At 47.9% G+C, this 19,706-nt stretch overlaps 1 long non-coding RNA gene across 1 annotated transcript in view; it reads left to right on the plus strand.

Moving 5' to 3' along the window:
• Positions 1-19,127, plus strand: part of LOC138468116 (uncharacterized) — a 233,924-nt gene extending 214,797 nt beyond the window's left edge. The window contains exon 3 of the long non-coding RNA XR_011268208.1: positions 19,047-19,127. This is a non-coding gene — a long non-coding RNA (uncharacterized lncRNA). The remainder of the gene's footprint in view (positions 1-19,046) is intronic.
• Positions 19,128-19,706: the final 579 nt, after the last annotated feature.

Genomic DNA, 19,706 nt, shown 5'->3' on the forward strand with positions numbered 1-19,706 from the left:
TTTGCATGACTACATCGATGTATTCACAGTAGTGTACATCGACGATATACTAATCTACTCACGAGACCCTAACGTCATCACATTTTTGCAGGACTCACTTCAGCTCTTTAGACATCGTGGTCACTTGATTTCTGAGGGTCTAGGGATCATGTTCAGTTTTACCAAGTCAGGTTTCTGGTTCCGTCACTCTTGCAAGTATTCACTCAATTTTGGTATTTAGGGTGTTGATGTTGAATGTGATGCCATCTAGTTTCTCATTGACAGATGTAAATCCTGTTTGCATACTTTCCACTATTTGCCAAAGGTCTGGTGGTTCGTGCTCTCTTGCTGTCAATGCTGAATTAAGCTCATGGTCAGGGTCTGTGTCAGGACCCTGGCAAGTGTTGGGGTGGTGGCAGGGAAAAGGGCCCCTATGTTGGGTTTTGGAGGGAGATGGGGGCCTCTTCGGCGCCCGACAGGCTTCTCAAGACGTGTTCTCCACCCCTTTAGCAGGTCGCGAGGCCAGGGGTGGAGAACAGCCAAGAAACTATGTTTCCCAGCAACCCCGGCAGCAGGACACATGGGAGCCACGCCCACGCGAGCGTGCATGCGCGAGCCGCGCCCCACGAGCGCCACTCACAATCCTGACCGGCAACCTGAGCTGATGTGTACCAGCAGAGCTCCGGGCAGCAAGCATCAGCGGGGCAACAGCCCGCCTGAAAGCATACCGCAGGCCCCGCGTCACATTCGAGATAAGTAGCGCATGTTCTCTACGCGCAGCGGCTAATTGCATGGAAGGGATTTTCCTAACTAACACGAAAGGCACGAAAACCAAGCCGCGTGCAAAACGAAACTAACTCTTGGGGCACGAACTACTAATCCTGCATCGGTAGTGCTTGCTCAACTACCACATGCATCTTGGGTTGCACTGCATGGTCCAGACTCCTTAGGCCTCCGTGTGGGGGACGCTAGACACGGGCCGCCCGATTTCAGAACAATTAACCCTTCAAGGGTAGTAATAGCGCACGCATCCGTTCTGACATTCCTTGTTTGTTTCTACTGGAAGATGACTCCGCGGAACGGTGCGTGGACAGAAAAGACGGCAGTCGCCGCAGAATCACCTGAGAACGAAGCTAAGTTCATGTTTATGTTTCTTGTTGCAATTAATGACTGAGAGAACCTAGTGAGCCACGTCTAGGTGTACTGTACCTTGCATGAAGCAATGTGGGGGGAGCTTTATCCTACATGCAGTAATGTGGGAATCTTGCATGCAATAATCTGAGAAACGTTTTGGCAAGTGTTTGTGAACAACAGTGGCATACTCACTGGCACTGCAGAAGCAGTTGGCCAAACTGGTTGGAGCTCCAGCACAAAGGCTCCCGTATTGAGTGTATACTAGATGTTGTGAAGTGTATAGGAGTGACAGGTTGCAACTCCACAAAAAGGAAGCAGGAGCCAAGGAGCATGTTACCCTAATTTCCCCATTCCTATCCACAACTCCTTCCTATTCCTCAACCCGGTGATCCTACAACCCTCTACCTATCCACTTCACGGACCCTAACCCTCTTTCCCCGAAGGGTCGCGGAAGCCTGCGATGGTGTAATCTCCAGGCCCCAAGACCTAACGGGAAGGGAGGCGTTTGTGCTGCCTCTGCGCCAGGTAAAGAAGACTGAAGGCTCTGACAGTCTGGCCAGGTTTTGATGGTTTGGAATGTAAACACACCCATGTTGTTTTGCTTTTTATGGCCACCTCTGCCCTTCACCATGGTGCCACTTTAGTATGCAGCCACGTGGGAGCAGTTGTATTTACTGCAGGCCTTCGTCTGGGGTACCAGCGGCTCCTCACTGCAGCCTATCACAGCAATTCCATAGAGTACTTAGAAGACATGCTTGTCATGTGTGTTTGATCACTCATGGTCTGTCCTTCTTTGGCTTCCTTATTTGGAATTGTTTCTGCTGGCAGAAGGGGGGCAAAGGCAACCCTACCTGTAGGGTAATTTGAGCACACATGTATGATAAATGAAGAGTTTTTAAACTGCACCAGTCAAAACCATGGTGGTCTGACTGCGCCAATGTTTGTCTGGAAAGTGGATTATTGTGCCCCTTCCAAGGGTCTGCTGAAGCATGGAAAGGGCACCCTATGGGAGGAAGAGGGAAGGTGGTGCGCCAACTCAACTATTCAGCATTCTCTTGCTGGTTCCTGTGCCACCTGCCATGCCCCCAGTTGCTCCCATGTCCTTCCATTTCCTCATACTGAGAAATTCCAGGCAGATAAACTAAGACTGATTTCACAGCCAGTCAGAAGGCACACCGAGCTAAACTCTCGCCCCTGATATCTGTGTGCAGCCTGCTGTGGCAGGTTCGAATCCTGGCAGGGTCAACCCAGCTTTTCATCTTTCCGAGGTCAATAAATTGAGTGCCACTCTGTGGGATAATAATGGCTTCTGTTATTTCAGCACTCTGAGACCTATGGGTGTGTAGTGCTATATACGAAATACATTATTGTAATTATTATTCACTATCCTCAAAGCCCAGCACATGGCCACTCCAATTTCCTAGGCACCAAGAGCGTTGGTCAGCCGTAAGGAAGCTGCAATTGTTAAAATGGCCACTGCGATGACACTACAATCCTGCAAGAAGACCCAGCAATCACTGAGAGGCCTGATTGGGCCAGCTGGCATCAAATGGCCTCAGCCTGACAAAGTCTGAGCCAGTCATTGCCTAGGCCAGGGAAGCTCTCTGCGGCTCTCCGCTGCACTACGCTGCATGAGAACACCAGCGCAATAAGCAGATGCAATGCCCACAACACCTCGTCGGCCCAAGGTAAGCGTGCACTGAAAACGCCAGCTAATTCCGCTTTGCCTCTACATGATTAGCCTTTTTGCCAACCTTGCACTGCTTCTGTTTCAGTCCTCACCCGCTTCCGTCCCTCCCCCATCAGCCGACTTTTCATACGGAACGAATACCAGCCCACAGGGGAACTGACTGCATCCGATCTACCAGCTACCTCCAGCTTACCAGCGTGCCTGCCCCCATTTATCCACAACTATGGCTCTGCATGTTCCCCCTTGACAGTAATGCCCAAACACATGCACAGTATTGCCTTAGCAATAGGAAAGCTCCTCCTACTCTTACAGGGCATGAGAGCATTGACCCTATAGACATAAGACACGCCGTCCCCACTGCTACTAACACCAGAAACACAACACTGCACATAAAAACTCTCCCTACCTGCACTTCCTACACCCAACCCTGTCAAGTCAGAAAGCTGAGATTAGCCAAACGCACCTCCAGAAAGATGCCTGTTGATCACACTCAGACTAAGTATCGCTACACACCCCAGGATAAAGGGCTTACCATGTCAAGACTTTTCTGATATCTACATAGCCCAATGGAACAGCAAAGACCCAGGAGGCCACCCAGCCTAATGTCACCCGCACCAAGGGAGCATTGATTAACGCACGATTCATCCCTGCCCATGCGACATACATCCATGACCTCATTACTTCACTTGATCTAGACTTCCTAGCCATCACTGAATCATGGCTACATGCAGCCTCTGGCCCGGCACTGTCCCTTGCCATCCCCCTTGGGCTTGCCATTCTGAGCTCTGATAGACAGGACTCCAGGGGGAAGGGGGTTGCGCTGATCTATAAAGACTCACCCAATATCAGACAATGTAAGTAAAAAATGGTCAGTAACTATGACCTGCTAGATGCAAAACTCACTACTTCCCATAATAGCTTGATCCTGCCTAACATTTTGTATAGGCCCCCTGGACTCCTATGCACCTTTGAGGAAGAGCTCCTACATTCTCTCAATGCCAACCTTAAGCCTACCTCCAAATTCCTCCTACTGGGGGAACCCAAATCTGGGCCTTAATGACATGACAGACCACAACGCCACTTCCCTAGTCAACTCACTAAGTGCCCTGGCCTATGTCCACCGTGTCAACACCCCCACCCATGCCAAAGGCTGCACCCTCGATTGGCTTTCAGAACTTAACTGCAGGGTAGATATCAAGGCTATCTCCCTGTGTCCATGGTCTGACTACTTAGTTGTGTCATTTACTATCCCAAAGCCCATGTTCAATACCTCTGCCAACACCCCCATGCCAACCACTTCGGCACGCATCTCTCAAAAAATTACTAAAGAGTGTATCACGCCTCTACTGTCCACACTCCAACCAGACTACCTCCATAACATGGCCAACAACCCTGTTGCACTTGCTAACATCAATATGAAATAAATGGTAACAGTTGTTGATACAGTTGCCCCCTTAGTGCTAAGGAAGGCTAAGACTCTGACCCACACTAACTTGTGGTTCACCAGCAACCTACAAGAACTGAGAGCCGACAAACAACAGGCTGAAATTGCCTGTTTAAATTCCCATTGAATGCCCACAAAGCCTCTTTCAAGGCTATTGCCAAAGCCTACAAACAAGCCATCATCCAGGCTAAAGCCACGTCCTACAACAACAGAATCATCAATGCTAATTCTAACTCCAAAGAGCTTTTCATCATTCTCAAGGAATTAGAAGCCCCAGCCTTGCCACGCACAGGCATCACCAAAGACGAAACCTGGTGTGTGAACATACAAGCGGCCTTACTCAACAAAGTCGCCACCTTACAAGAGAAAATCATCCTCAAACAATCCCTGATCAAAATCCCTCCCCCTTTTCCCCCACCACATACCATTAATCCTAAACCGGACACCTTCCACTTCCACCTTGTCTCAGAAACCAAAGTAGGCGCCATCCTCAAAAACCTCAAGCCATCGAGATGCAAAGGTGACATCTGCCCAGCCCCTATTGTAAAGGACTGTGCCGAAGTGCTCATTCCCTTTATCACCAGTTTCATTGATGCCTCGTTCTCCTCTGGCAAAGTCCCTGCTGAAAGAAGCCTGGGTTCTCCCGTTAATCAAGAAACCTACGCTGGACCCGACTATCCCCAGCAATTACTGCCCCAAAACCTCCGTCCTGTTCCTGCTAAAAATTGTGCAATGCACGTTGCCACCAAGCTCTCTGGGAAATGTAGTTTTTTGTGTGTTTTCAGCCACAAAGGCCCCCAAAAACTCCTAGGGCTCCACAAATCCTAACACTACCTAATCATACATTGCTGTCATTCAAGACCATCTTACCCTCTGCAGCACGCTTAGCTAGGAAACATGATCATATATATCCAATGCTCCACCCACTTCATTGGCTTAACCGGGAAGCACAAATTGGCTATTTAGTCTTCAAGGTTTTTCGCTAAACCAACAGAGCTGTCTGGCTGACAAATTACAATCGCTTGGTGGTACTCAGTCAGGGCTTCATTACAACTGTGGCGGTCCAGAAATAAGGGTGCCGGTTGCACCGTACCAACACCCATTCCAGATCGCCACACTACAACTCTGTGGGCGGGGGCTGTTGCGCCTGGCAGGTCAGACCTGCTGGGCATAACGGCACCCGACCGCAGAGTTTTCACAGAAGCACCGGCACGTTATCAACGGTGCCGGTGCTTTCGTGTCCCCACTCACATGGAATCCTATGGGACTCCATGGGAATGGGAACTATTATTTTCTGGTGCCTGACGTCCTGATCCGCCGGGACTTGTAATGTCCTGGTGACACCAGGAAGTCAGGTGCTGGATGCAGTGTTATGAGTACGGCGGCAACCGGCCGGTAGCACCGACGGGTTACTGCCGTCCTTGTAATGAGGCCCTACGTCTGTTGCTCGGTTAGAAATCCGGTTAGTCACAAAATCTTTAACATCGAAAACGGCTTTTCTTTAGTAGCGCTACACCTTTGGGCCTCTTTACCAGTCTAATTAAGGCTGCAGCCTTGTCTTCTTCAGTTTAGGAGAGGATGAAAAAGACTTTGCTTTTCTCACAATATTTTACCAACTGGTGAACCACTTATTTTTGTTAACACTTCCACTGTGAGTTTAAAGTTTTGTTTTTGTTGCATTTTAAAATTTGTCATGTTTTTCTCATGCTGTAATCTACTCATTTTGTATCTGCTGTGCAGCTCTCAGTCAGCCACCCGTGGCAAGTTTCACACACAATGAAATATTGCAAATTAAATAAATTGGCACCCATGGAATTATTAGGGGTCCAAAGGATCCCCCTTCACTAGCCTCCCTGAAGTGGAGGTATCAGATAAGATTTCGACAACCTGAATTCGTGCCGGTTAAGTATGATCGATGCGCCACCAAGAGATTTTGTACTGGGGTTTCAACCCATGCGTTTGAGGTTGGCAAGTGTATCCCACCTAGGCTGTACTGAATGGTGCTCTGAAGGGGTTTGCCCTCAATGCAGGGTGTTATACAACCCTAATGGATAAATATATAGATAAATAAGATACATTTAGAACAATGGATACGTTACCTAGTGATGCAGCTTCATGGGCAGTGACAGAGAGTGACTTAAACACGGATATAAAAGAAAACAAATAGGAAATAACTGTCACTGCAAAGGGAATATAACTGAACAGTGTTTATTTGCAGAACCTCTAAATGAAGCGGGGTTTAAACAGGACTGTAACTATACACACAGGGCACAGCACAGACTGAGGAGGCAGAGGCATGATTTGTCTGTGTCTATTTCCCCACCTACTGGGAGTGCATGCCCTTTCCTGACGGTTTGCGGCACATTGGCTTGGCTTGCTTAGCTAAAGTACAAACAAGTAATCCATCCTTTGGTGTTGTGCTGTTGGGGTACTCTTGTATATTGGCTACATGCTGTGCAGGAGGCAGGTAACAGGATCTGGCTGTGACAGGTTTTCTTCTTACCAATGTCTAGTCAAAAGGCAATTCGGCTTCACCATCCTCGCTGATAACAATACAAAGAAAGCGGATATATCACTAGAAAAGACTCCCAATAAGTAAAAAGACATGCCTCAGGAAATAAAACCTCGGAAGGTTTTGGAGGAAGCAGAATACCACAGCAAGAGGTTTGAGAATCCAGGAGTAGACTAAGAGCATCATAAGGAAGACAGAAGAACAGCGGCGCACTTCCATCCCATCACCAGCTACTTAAATGCTAAGCTCTAGTAAGCAACAGAAGTGTGGCATGCAACAGAGCACCCTGAGCAGTACACAATCCTGTGTATGTAATTAAAGACAGCTACATCAGAACCTGTACTTCCGCCACAGCCACCACCTGGAAGGATCCCAATGCATGTAGTGACACCACCCAATTCCACCATTGTGCTTCTGAAATCCTAATCATTCTTTATCCCAAACACCACACTGGCTCCAGTATTCTGAGAGCCAAGCTTCACCCCAAAACTCAGAAATGGCTTGCAGCATGACAAGTCACAGCAATCCTCCCACTGGGATGCTTACTTTGTCAGGCTAGTCTTATATGTGTGACAATCATAAGGGGGTAAGGACAAAGGAAGCAAGTGTTGGCTCTATGAGGCAGGCATTCACTCTGAGAATGCAGCAACTGAGGGGGAACACCTGCCTCCTAAGAAGGTGGTAACGGTCCCCCGGCATGCACCCCCACAAATTGCACTGCTGTAGGGGGCTTGTTGGGGAGGAAGTCGAGTCAGCAACTCCCCATAGTACCAATCTTGTCTTAGCAGAAGGAGCGAGAGAGTAAAGAGGAGGGGACAAGAGATACAAGAAAGGTCCCATTAAGAATGAGTTTTGTGGCATCTCGTCAAGGAGGAACGTAAGTGCAGGATTTTGCAGATCAGAGCCAGGTCCCAAGGATAAGGAGGTGGCAAGACAGTTGAAGTGAAACCTATGGACAAATTAAGGTCCCTAATCCCTTGGTTGAACTTCTAGGGTTTTGCCAAGCTCTATTCTGGCCCATCCTCTATGCTTGTGGAGCCCTAATGGCCAGCTGCAAGTGGGGCCCAAAGACAAAAGGGAAGGGGGTCTCCCTAGAACCAAGGACAAGAAGCAGACAACCAGAAGCCACTTTCCAAAGTGATCCAAAGGACGTTCAGGACTTTGAGTGATTGTAAATTGATCACTGACCCTAGCAAAGGAACCCAGATCAAGATTTGCTAGTGAGAAATATTATTGAATGTGAGGTGAAGCTGGATGCATGTCTGAATGCCGTTTCCAAAAGGCAGAACCTGCGGTTACCAGATCAAAATGCTGCATTCCACAGGTTCCGCCTTTTGTAAACAACCCTTTCCTGGTCCCTTTGGGTTGGGCTCTTACCACCGAACCAACCCACCACTGCGTGGCACCCTGTGCCCCATAGTCGTTCGGACTCTCCTCCCACTAACCTGCTGTGGGCTCTGGCCTTCGGCTGCCTCCCACATGCTGTCTGGATACTGCAGCCCCAGAAGACAGATGCACAGCGCGGCGTGCTTTTGCACGCAACATTTTGTGCCTCGGGATCCCAGGGCCGCACCATGTAGACTGCCAACAGGTCGGAGCCATCCTGTTGTTATAGTTTGCACATTTCTAGTTTGACAGAACTGTTTAACTACTCCTAATAAAACTTTTCTGCTCCATTCACAATATTATCAGACTGCACCATACTGATGATTTTCAGTCAGGATGGAACGTGTATACAGTTTGCTGTATCCTCGTGAGCTGTCAACCTTTCGGACACAATCAAGATAATGTTGGGAAGGAGAGATGATCTTCCCTTACCCCCAAGCGGATTAGAATAAGGCAAAGACTGTGAAATATAATATAAGAGACCAAGGGATAGGTGGGTCCCTTTAAAGGTTTCTACACAATCACATTATTGCATGCTTTATAGATGTAGTGCACATGCTGAAACAAATGCCATCTTACATATCAGCAGCCATATTGGAATGAAAGGCCTAAATGCATTCCAGCAGCCAGCATCCCAGGCGTAGCCCGTGAACATGAGGAAAGGAAGGCCAGAGCACAGAGATCCATAAACCCTTATTTGTCCAAAAGGTTGCCAGCTTTCGCGCCCTGGGAAGAATGTGCCCTCCAAGGCCATGGGAGAAGGGCTGAGTATCTTTGTATGATACAATTCAACGAGAAGGAGGGCACTGGCCTCCGACCCCCACCAGTCCCAATTCTATGTTATAGCACCTATTTGCTTTAGCTTTAGGACCTCTGAATTCCAAGGTACCAGCCGGCCCCAGACCACTGATCATAAACCTGTTAGACCACTGATCGAACAAAAAGATCAGCAAGCAGGGCTTTTCTTCCTTCAGTTCTAGGTCACGTTATTTGTGCTGTGGGGTGCAGGGAGGGATGAAATTATGCCCTGAATGAGAGTGGAGGACCGTGGAGAGGTGTCGGCCTGTCTTGGACGAGTGTAGTGTGTGAGTTAGTATGACCTTGGCTGCCCTCTTCCCCCCCCCACCCCCGGTCCCCTGTCTGCTAGTACCAGGTGCACTGCTACATAGATAGAGATTTGTTGTTTAGTTTGTAAATAATTGGCAATTACCCGGCTTGTGACCAATGACAAATGCAACATCACCCACGTGGAAGAAGATGGACGGAGGGGACTAGGATCAATGGCCTGGCATCCCCTATGAGCAGGTGACCTATGTTTAGGGTCTCACCAAACAGCCACTAGGGTTTCTATTGTAAGCAGTGATGTCACTGATGATGCTGTGTACCTTTCTAATGTGCTGCTTATGCAGATTTTGCCAGAAATTTCTGCGGCAGCAGAGTTCTTTGTTGGCGCTTCCCATTTTTGTGGAAATAAACTTGCAAGAGGTGTATTTGGCTTTTTTTCCCTACTGTTTTTTTTATTTCTGGTGTGAGTGTCTAGGGACTTTCCTACATTTGGTGACCCCGACATAATCCCAGTGACCCCCGCTATGCACAAACGGACCTTCACCGGCTCCAAATTATTCAGAACGGAGCGGTTAGAGTGGTGAAAGGAATTGGACGCAGAGACCAGATCTCAGATTCAAGACGGAAGCTACATTGGCTGCTAGTACAAGCAAGAGTGTGATTTATGTTGATTCTTATCACCTATAAGTGCCTCAAAGGACAAATGCCATCTTATTTAATGGAAGTAATTGAAAGGAAACACCACACTAGATCTTTAAGATCCAACAATACAAATCTGCTAATTACTCCTCGATATAAGCTAGCCAAAACTCGCAATGGTGCGTTTCACATAGCAGCTCTGGCAGCCTGGAATGCCCTGCCGTCTGATATTAGAACTACTGAATGTATAGAAATCTTCAAGAAAAAACTGAATCCACTACTATTTCATTAGTCTTCCTGGCACTTCTCTGTCATATCGGCGGTTATTTGGGTAGCCATCAGGCTTTCTAGGTCCATGTTTGTCTGTTATGTTTGTTTTCTGTCTGCGCCCTTAAGCCTTAGGGTACTGTGTGCGCATTACAAATTCATAAACATAAACATAGAGGCTTCCAGGCCGCTCTCCCTGCAGTGACCAGTCCCAATCGTGCAAACTGCAGAGGTGTGCAGGGACTATTATTACAGAATTCCTGTCTGCGCTTTGAAGAGAAGCTCGGGTGAACAAGCAGGCGTGAGTACGCCCTTTGTGAGGCATAACGACGACGGGTATGGTGTGGGGGAGTGTTGTGTGCATGTGTGAAGGAGGAGTGTGGTAAGGCCATGTGGCGAGATTGATTTTTATTATTTGTTTCGTAATATAAGAGGATTTTACGGAGGAAAAACCAGAGTGTAGGGAGCCTTTCTGAGTGAGGGAAGATGATGGCGCCATTTGTTTTGTGACAAGGAGCTAAAGAAAAAATAGGAGCTCCATATAATTAGCGGGCTCGGTGGAAGTAGTGATTGTTGTTTTAGCTTGTTATTTTTAGCTTGTTGTTTTGGTGTATTACACATTTTGTGCAAGAGGTGGAGGCCAGAGGTGGGTCAATGTTGACAATTTGTTTTGAGAGTGTGTAGTGCAATATTGTGTGTGTGCACGTGGGTAGTGGGAGGAGGAAGTACTCACAGGGGGCGACAGGATGGTGGTGACTTTTGTGATACAAGGGTGCACATTGTATATTTGTAAAGGTTGGGGTTTTTTGAGCACACAATTGCAAAGATGGGTAGGGGGACGCCATTGAAGTACACGTATAATGCATTCACATTGTACAGGAATAACATAGAGAAATACCATAAATAGTGGGTGGTAGAGACACAAGGGGGGATGCCCCGCTCCTGGCCAGATCAGGGCACCCACAATAGAGGGATACTAGACCACATTAACACGTTTTTAGCTGCTAAATATAAAGAGAAATGAGATATTGGATTTGTGGATGGTAATGGAGGATGTGGAGAACACTGATGGGGGTGGGACTCACAATACTGAAGGTGCTGCCCGAGATACAATGTCCGTGACAGCACAGGGGAAGGGGACTTTAACCACACACACAGGGCTTTACCCACTCACCACTCGCCCAGCCACAGGGTATAGAAACCTGATATATGTGCCCACCCTGGAGACTGCCCAACTCCCTATATATCGACCCCAAGTGCTATCCCACTCCAGGATAGTAAGGTCCAGAAGGAGCTAGAAGAAGCATTGGAGGCTATGCGGGTAGAATTGGCATGAGTGAGAGTGACTCAAGAGAGAGGGGGAAAAAGGGGAGTGGGCTGGATGAATGGAGAACAGGAGACATTTTGTTTCGGTTAGATAGCACGACCAAAAAGGATGGTGACGGGTGAGCGGGAAGGACAGGATACAGGAAAGTGATGTCCGACAGGGACGCAGACCAAGATCTGAGGGAAGATGAATGGGATACTGTGGATGAGATGGAGGACGAGGAGGGGAATGCACAGCAGGGGCTTGAAATATCGCAGCGTGTGTTAAGTTTCTGGGGCCTGCGGTTAAGGAACAGGTTTCAGGCAGTAGCAAGAAAAAAGGGAAGTGTTACATCTAAAGAAGGTAGCAGTACAGGTACACAGATGCCATTGTTACATAAAGGCCTAGGCAGAGCACACTGTGCCCTGGGCGCAAATGGATAAGAATAATCTGATCAAGCTGCTCCCACCCCCTACTTCTGGCTTCTGGTACTGGAAAATGGATATATGCCCTCGAAAAACATACAGCATGGATTCCCTTAGCTTTGGGGGATATGAAAAGTTTGCTTGTTGGAATAGTGGGGGACCAAGCTGGAGATGTGTGGATTAAGGCAGGGTATTCAGGAGTAAAACTAGACGATGCTGCACACAATGGTGCACCCTTCAACAATATCAGAGTGCAGGTGTGGGACGCACTGCAGCAAATGTACCCCGACATATCAGACCTGCAGTCTATCATGCAGTATACCATGGGGGACGATGAGGACTCTTTGCAGTACATTATTAACATTCAAGCGACGTGGCGTGCGGAGATGGGGGACCAGTGGGACCAACGAGATCCTCTTTTTTATTTCATAATTAAAAGGGGTTTGTCCAAGGAAGTTCAGAAGGCGCTAGACAAAATAGTGAGCATTGAAGGGAAATGGTGGGCTGAGATTCAAACCATAATTATACACCAATGCAAGAGAATAAACGATCGAGAGAAAGAAATGGCCCAAAGTCTGCAGGCTGAGGAAGAGAAACTAGTACAGAAAAAACTAACAAAAATAGCAGTGGAAGGGGCGTATATTCAAATTCAGAAACAGAGGTGGCAGAACAGACCTCAGTGCCTCCAGATGTGAGAACAGCAGCATTTTGGTCAGGAGGAGGGCAAGGACAGTGCGGAGACGGACCTCGGTACCCCTACCCGCAGTGCCAGCAAGGAGGTCAGCAGCAGGGGAGGGATGGGTTCAGAGGGGGTGGAGAGAGATTTGGAGGTATGGGACCTCAGGGAGTAGGTATGGGGCTCTCGCAATGTTGGAGCTGTACAAAGTGGGGGCACTTTGCAAGAGAGTTCAGGAGTAGGCACGGGGCAGGATGTAACCCATATAACAGCTATTGCCCACCAACCCAACCCCAGCCATAGGTACAAACCCTGAGGCCAACCTGCATACCCTATGAAATACATCAGGCCTACACTCAACTTCCACTACGACCCCCAGGTGTGCAAGGGCAGAACCCCCAGATGACACAACCACCAATGCCCCTACAGAAAACCATGTACGGGAGTAGCATGTCAACGGCCAACGCGGTGCCGAATGGCACCATTGTACCCTACCGAGGGGTGAGCGTGGTGGGGAACAACCCTTTCACATTCCCTAGCACCAAACATACCCTGACTAGGACAGCCCACAGAGAGCTCTTGCATGCTGTCACGACCCATGCCCCTGAACCCCTCAGGTATAACAGCCCCCTGGCAGCAGTGGGGCTAAAGCCCTTCACACTGGCCCCAAGGGCCTTAAAACTCCATCAGAAACATACATGCAGGCAGTCCAGGCCTCTTTGGCACCAGGTTCATTATCAGGAATAAAGCAATACCATTTTTGGACCTTAATCCAACATGGAGGCCTATTACACAGCTCAGTTCTTTAGAACCAAGCCATGCGGTCTAGTGTTTTGGGTGTGGCTGGGCCTGGAACTACTTGGCCTGGAACTACTTTACCTGGGCTATTTAGACCACACCCAAACAGCAGAACATGCTTCGCGTTATTCTGCATTCCTGCAGCATAACGCTCACCGTGTCCAGCTCCTGCTCATCTGGTTCTCCGACGGCCCGATCCTGAAGCCCTAGGTCCGGATTCCATTAATAACCTGGAAGAAAAAGAACAGCATTAGCGAGCAAGAACACTTACCTGTGAAGTAACCGGCCTTGAATCCATCCTGCGCTTCGCTTACGTTGCCCATCTCCGGAGTTTGCTGCAACCTGCAAGGGTAAAGAAACAAGGACATCATTAATAACAATTCTTACCTGGGCAAGCAGTGAGTCCTGGCAGCACCCTGCGCTCCTCTTACCTCGCCCATCTCCGGGTTTCACCGCAACCTGCAAGAGAGAAGGAACAAGGTCAGCATTAACAAAGCACTTACCTGGGCAAGCAGGCTTCGATCACTTATCACTCCGGAACATCACTGCAACCTGTACAAGAAAAGAAGAGAACACAGGTTAGCAATTAACACCAATAAACAGCGCAGCATTCCGCGCATCAATAACTCACGTGGTCTTCGCCATTGGCGCGGCAACTCCGAGATCGCAACCATCCCTGTGAAAACAAAAAGAGGCATTGTTAGGGAACAGCGTAGTGGAGCAAGACGCCGAGAAGACAGAGAAAACAGAGGGAAAGAAAGAGACAGAATAAAGACGGAAAAGACATTATAACTCACCTTGAAGACAGCAAGCAGAATCAGAGTCACAGCCGGTCTGGACCCGACATAAGGGCACACGGACCATTGAAGCAACTAGGTTCACAGAACGCCCGCACCAACCACGTGCCCCTGCACAGAGACGCAGGACGGAGAGTTCAACGCACAAAAACCTAAGGCGCTACCCAACGTCTGGCACATAACCAAGAAGAGAGGGGTCCGGGATAGCGTTTAGACTTCCATCCAGTATCGTGTGGCACCCTCGTGGATACCAGGTGAGCGTAATAGTGCCCTGTCCTGTCCATGACAGTCCACCCTAATGAGGAACCCTTGTTGGGCACTGAGATAGGTAACAAGGAATTAATATTCATTGTTGACGGAGATGCCACTAAATCATGCATCAGTGAGGGAAACTTCCCATTATCTGGTGAAACCCTTGACATGCAGGGCTTCTCTGGGGCTGTCACCATGGGTCCCTACACAAAAGAACTTGATGACAAATTAGAAGGAAAGATGGTGCGTGCCCCTCTGCTGTATTCTGAGAGTTCCCCGAAAAATGTGTTGGGGCGAGACCTGTTAGGCAAATTGAATATGACCATCTCCTTTACAGACAAAGGAATAGTGTGTGTCACTCCAGGCATGTGTGCAAGGGGAGGAGAGGCAGTGGTTTGCGGCATTCCTGTCGACCCCGATTTGTTTGTGTATGGTATAACAGTGCGTCTCGAGGCAGTGCCCCAAATTGGCAAGGCATGTTGGAAAGTGCCATCCGGCTTCATTTTTCGGTCTGTGGTAACCTCTGAATTAGTTGCAGGGACAGTACTATGCCTGGAATTACAGGAACTGGTAGTGTCACTTAAATGGATTGTTATGATAGGGACCGGCTCAGAGTGCTGTGAGTGGCGCACAGTGTTGTGTATTGACCCCACAATGCTTCTCAGGGAAGTGACTGATACAGACTTGTTCGAAGATAGAACAGTTGATGGCGAGATTCTACTAGCAATTTCTATCCCCTCTGACATTATGGTGCAGTTACCAAAGGTGCAATGTCCTCTTATGGCTCTCGTGGCCCTGCCCCCTGTCACTGATGCAGACTTAGAGCAGGTCCCTAGAAAGGCTTTGGATGACAAATGCCCACGACGTTGGCTCTTACAAGGAGTGACCTCAGTTTGAATAACACTCAAGCCAGGTGCTGTGCTACTCCGGGTCAGATAGTATCCTTCATCAAGCGAAGCAGAGGAGGGGATACAGGGTACTATCGTTGCCCTTCTAAATCAGTGGATAATTGTACCATCTACCTCCCCATGCAACACAGCTATATACCCGATTAAAAAGGCAAAATGGGGAGCTGGTGAATGATTCAGGATTTGCGCCCTCTTAATGACATTGTACAGGCAGAATTTCCACTGGTTCCGAACCATGCAACAATCCTTTGTAGCATCCCTAAAGAGGCGACCCGCTTTACTGTGGTAGAGCTTAGAAACGCCTTCTTTTCTGTCCCTTTGCATCCCGATTCACAATACCTCACAGCGTTTACTCATCGGGGGATGCACTTCAAACATACAAGATTGCCTGAAGGGTACTGTGAGTCCCCCAGCATTTTCAACAGGATATTAAACGCTGATTTAGGCAATATTCAGCTGCCCAATATAATGATTCAGTATGTTGATGATTTACTAGTGTGCAGTGTCAGTGAGCACCAGTGCAGAAAAGACTCTATAACACTCCTACAGCTCTTGGCCCACAAGGGATACCAGGTTGACAAGGCTAAATGACAATACTGGCTCCGGGAAGTACTCTACTTGGGTCAGTTGATCTCTGTTAATGGCAAAATAATCATCCCTGATCTCACCACCTCTGTGTGCACCACCCCATGGCCCAAAACAGTGAAGGAAATGCAAAAATTATTGGGGCTCTGCAATTATTGAAGGCATGGATACTTGCCTATGCAGCATACACCAGGCCCCTTTTATAGGCCCTCAAGGAAGCACAAAAGGGGGACAACAAAATAGAATGGACGGAGAACATGCTCACCGATTTCTATGACCTCAAGGGGGTCATATCCACTCCACCTGTGCTAGCGACACCAGACTATGCGCAAGAGTTCTATTTATTTTCTCACTCCAACAGGCAATTGTTGACTGCATTGCTGACACAGAAGAGCACCATGGCCCTCAAGCTACTGGCCTACTACAGTGGTAGGCTAGATTCAGTAATGCAGGGCCAATTTGCATGTGAGCAAGCACCTGCTGCTGCAAAATATGCCATTCAGAAGAGTTCAACTATCGTTATGGGATGCTCTGTAACATTGTATGTCAAGCAAACCATTTTTGCCACTTTAGAATGCTCCAAATCCACACTGACGACACAGCGAGCATCTGCATACGAAATTATTTTACCATGCCCAAACATCCACATTGTATGATGCAAAACTGTTAACTCAACCACCCTTTTAACAGAAATGTGTTCTGACGAGGACTTGGCAAACCATGACTGTTTAGCTTTTGAGGGAGAAGGAGATGATATCCCAAAAGCACATGACAAGCCATTTCAAGGGGTGGGGGTCCTCTTCATTGATGAGTCAGCTACAATTGACAAGGACACAGACTTGCAGCACACTGGTGCGGCAGTGGTCCATCTGGTGGACTGGGAATACGAAATGCTAGTGCAGAAAAGATTCCCAATGCATTTTTTTTGTCTCAAGCTTCTGAGCTCATATTGCTAATTGAAGCACTACAAGCGTCCCAGTGGTGCCGCATGACCATTTATTCTGATTCAGCATATGTCACCACCACAGTGCATGCAGGCCTTGCATGGTGGAAGAGGCAGGGATTTAGGAGAGCTGACGGATCTTCATACTGCAATATTAGACATGCTCATTCACACATTGTCCCAACCATCTGTAGTGGCAGTCGTAAAGTGCACTGCCCACACTAATAACACAGATGAGGTCTCACTCTGTAATGCTGTGGCGAAAATATCAGCTTATCTTCCAGTGCCCCTAATATCAGAGTATCCTGTGTTAACACCCAGCATTTAATAGTTGCCAATACCTTACAATGCCTTACCCATTGCACAGCTGATTGAGTTTCAGGGTAGAGCACCACAAGAAGAGAAAGAACTTTGGGTGAAAAGAGGGTGTAAACAGGCCCTGACCGATCTGTTATGGAGGCAAGAGATATTTTTATTTATTTGAACATATATAGTGCACTTACAGCCCGGGGACATCGAGGCACTGCTAAGACATGTTAGGTTAGTTACATGATACAGCATTGCTTACTGGTTACATAGGCCGTAGCAATGTAGTTACATGACATGGATTTGCATATTGGCCACAATAGGGATGTTGTAGACGGTTACAGAGGTGATGGTGAAGTGTATATTGTATACAGTGTTAGGTCGATCAGGTTGCAAGTGTAAATGAAGTGGGTGTAAACAGGCGTTTTAATTAAACAGACAAGTTTTGATTTCCTTGCAGAATGCTAGGTGGGATGATATGTTTCTTTGGCTAGGGGGAAGGGCGTTCCATTGAGTTGCTGCAATGAATGGGAAGCTTGAGCCTCCGGCCCGCGCACTAAAGACTTTGGGCATGATGAGGAGGTTGGCATGGGGGTTCTGGTAGGTCTGTCGGTGGTGGTTCTAGAGATTCTCTGTGAGAGATAGTTCGGTGCTGTGTGGTGAAGACACTTGTGAGTGAGACAGAGTGTTTTTTTAAGAACATTTTTTCTTTTATGGGTAGCCAGTGGACTTGTCTTCTGGTGGCTGAGATGTGGTCTCTTCTGGGAGTGTTAATGGTGGCCCAGAGTGCGTTATTTTGGACAGTTTGTAGTTTGTCTGTGTTCTTAGTAGATGTACCTGCTAGGCGGGGGTTACAATAATCTAGCCGGGAGCCAATTATAGCTCTGGCTATAGTAAGGCAATTTTCCTTCATCAGGTAGGCTCTAGCTGCAGTGATGAGTTTGGAGTAGTATGTGCAGGATGAGGCAATGTAATTGACTTGTTTTGTCATGGAAAGGTTGAAGTCTAGGTATACTCCCAGTGTTTTCACAGCCTGTGAGACTGGGATTAGGAGCAATGGTAAACGATGTGTATTGGTTGTCTAATTCTTTTAGGGTTTCTGGCAACTCAGGTATCCGGGAAAGCGGTTATGCCCCATGAGTTATTACTGGTCGCATTCGACCAGTTAGACCATCCATCACACATTTCTAAATAGCACATTGCAGCAGACTTACAGGAGGACTGGTTTTTCCCCAACCTACAGGAGAAATTGACTAACATGGCCGTACATTGCACTACGTGTAAAAGTTACAATACAGGGTTTACATTAAGAACAATCAGAGGCACCTTGCCCCGCCCTACTCGGCCGTTCCACAAACTACATATTGATTATGCAGACATGGGGGAAAGGTGCAATGGATCTCGTTACTTCATCGTGATCATGTGTCCCTTCTCATGATGGATAGAGGTGGGACCTTGTGTACATCCAGACACTAAGTGTGCTGCTAACTTTTTAGTGCGAGAGGTTTTTCCTCAATCGGGTGTGTGCAATGTATTGAGGTCAGATAACGCCATGAATTTCTTCAATTACTTTTCAAGGAAGTTTTGTCATTACTGGGGATCAAGCATCAGATAAGCACTATTTACCACCCACAGGCCAACGGCGTTGTGGAACGCATCAACGGCCCTTTGAAAAGCAAACTGTTGAAACTGTGTACCACATTAAAGAAAAACTGGGTGCATTGTTTGCCACTTGCATTATTCAGTTTGTGCACACAGCCCTGCAAAGACCACCGTTTATCAGCCCAGGAGGTGGTAACAGGGTGCCGTATGCATATACAATCTCACCTGTTAGGTGAGCATCAGAAGCTCACAGGGCAGTATCCATTTTGGGGGAGGAATTCAGCAGCTATGTGTCCTCCCTAATGAAGGTCATAAAATGTGTCTCCCAACAGATTGTGCCACCCGAACAGAGGAAGCAACCGGCACTGCAACGGACACGCCAGCAACATCACCCCCTCTGCAGTTGTTCCCCGGTGACTGAATATACATTAAAAACTTCATCCATCGGTGGTCATTTCCCGGTCATATACGCCATTCTACTTGTGGTAAATGTGAAGGAACTACGTTACTGGGTATACCGCTCTGATGCCCACAAAACACCGCAGCATAAAAAAGCAATTAAAGTGCCCACCTCCGCAGGACCCAAACTCCATCTTCTACCATGACCCATATGCTTCTTCTAAAACGCAAAAAAGAATTACCCAGTATCCCCACCCAAACAATCCTCTCACACACCCTACACAATGTTGCTGTCATGATCGGTCAATCACGCCCCTTTTGGTCCTCCTGGTCCCTGGCACGTCGGGGGTTACTCGCTGTAGTACACCCAACATGGCCGTATTCACACAACGCGGTCTATCGACCTTTACGTCCATGCAGCACGTTCCATAAATTAACCACACCCCTGCGGCTCTGCACGTCTCAATGCTATCGTTAGCTGAGGCTAGACGTGCGTCGCGTTGTGCTCCTGGAACTGATTTGCTGCTTCAATTCCCGGACCCACTCCTTCTCCTTCCCTTTCCTTGTACCTGTATCTTTCCGCGTTCCTCGCA

This window comes from Ambystoma mexicanum, chromosome 4q, assembly GCF_040938575.1.
Source record: "Ambystoma mexicanum isolate Mex_15411 chromosome 4q, UKY_AmexF1_1, whole genome shotgun sequence".
NCBI classification, from domain to species: Eukaryota; Metazoa; Chordata; class Amphibia; order Caudata; family Ambystomatidae; genus Ambystoma; species Ambystoma mexicanum.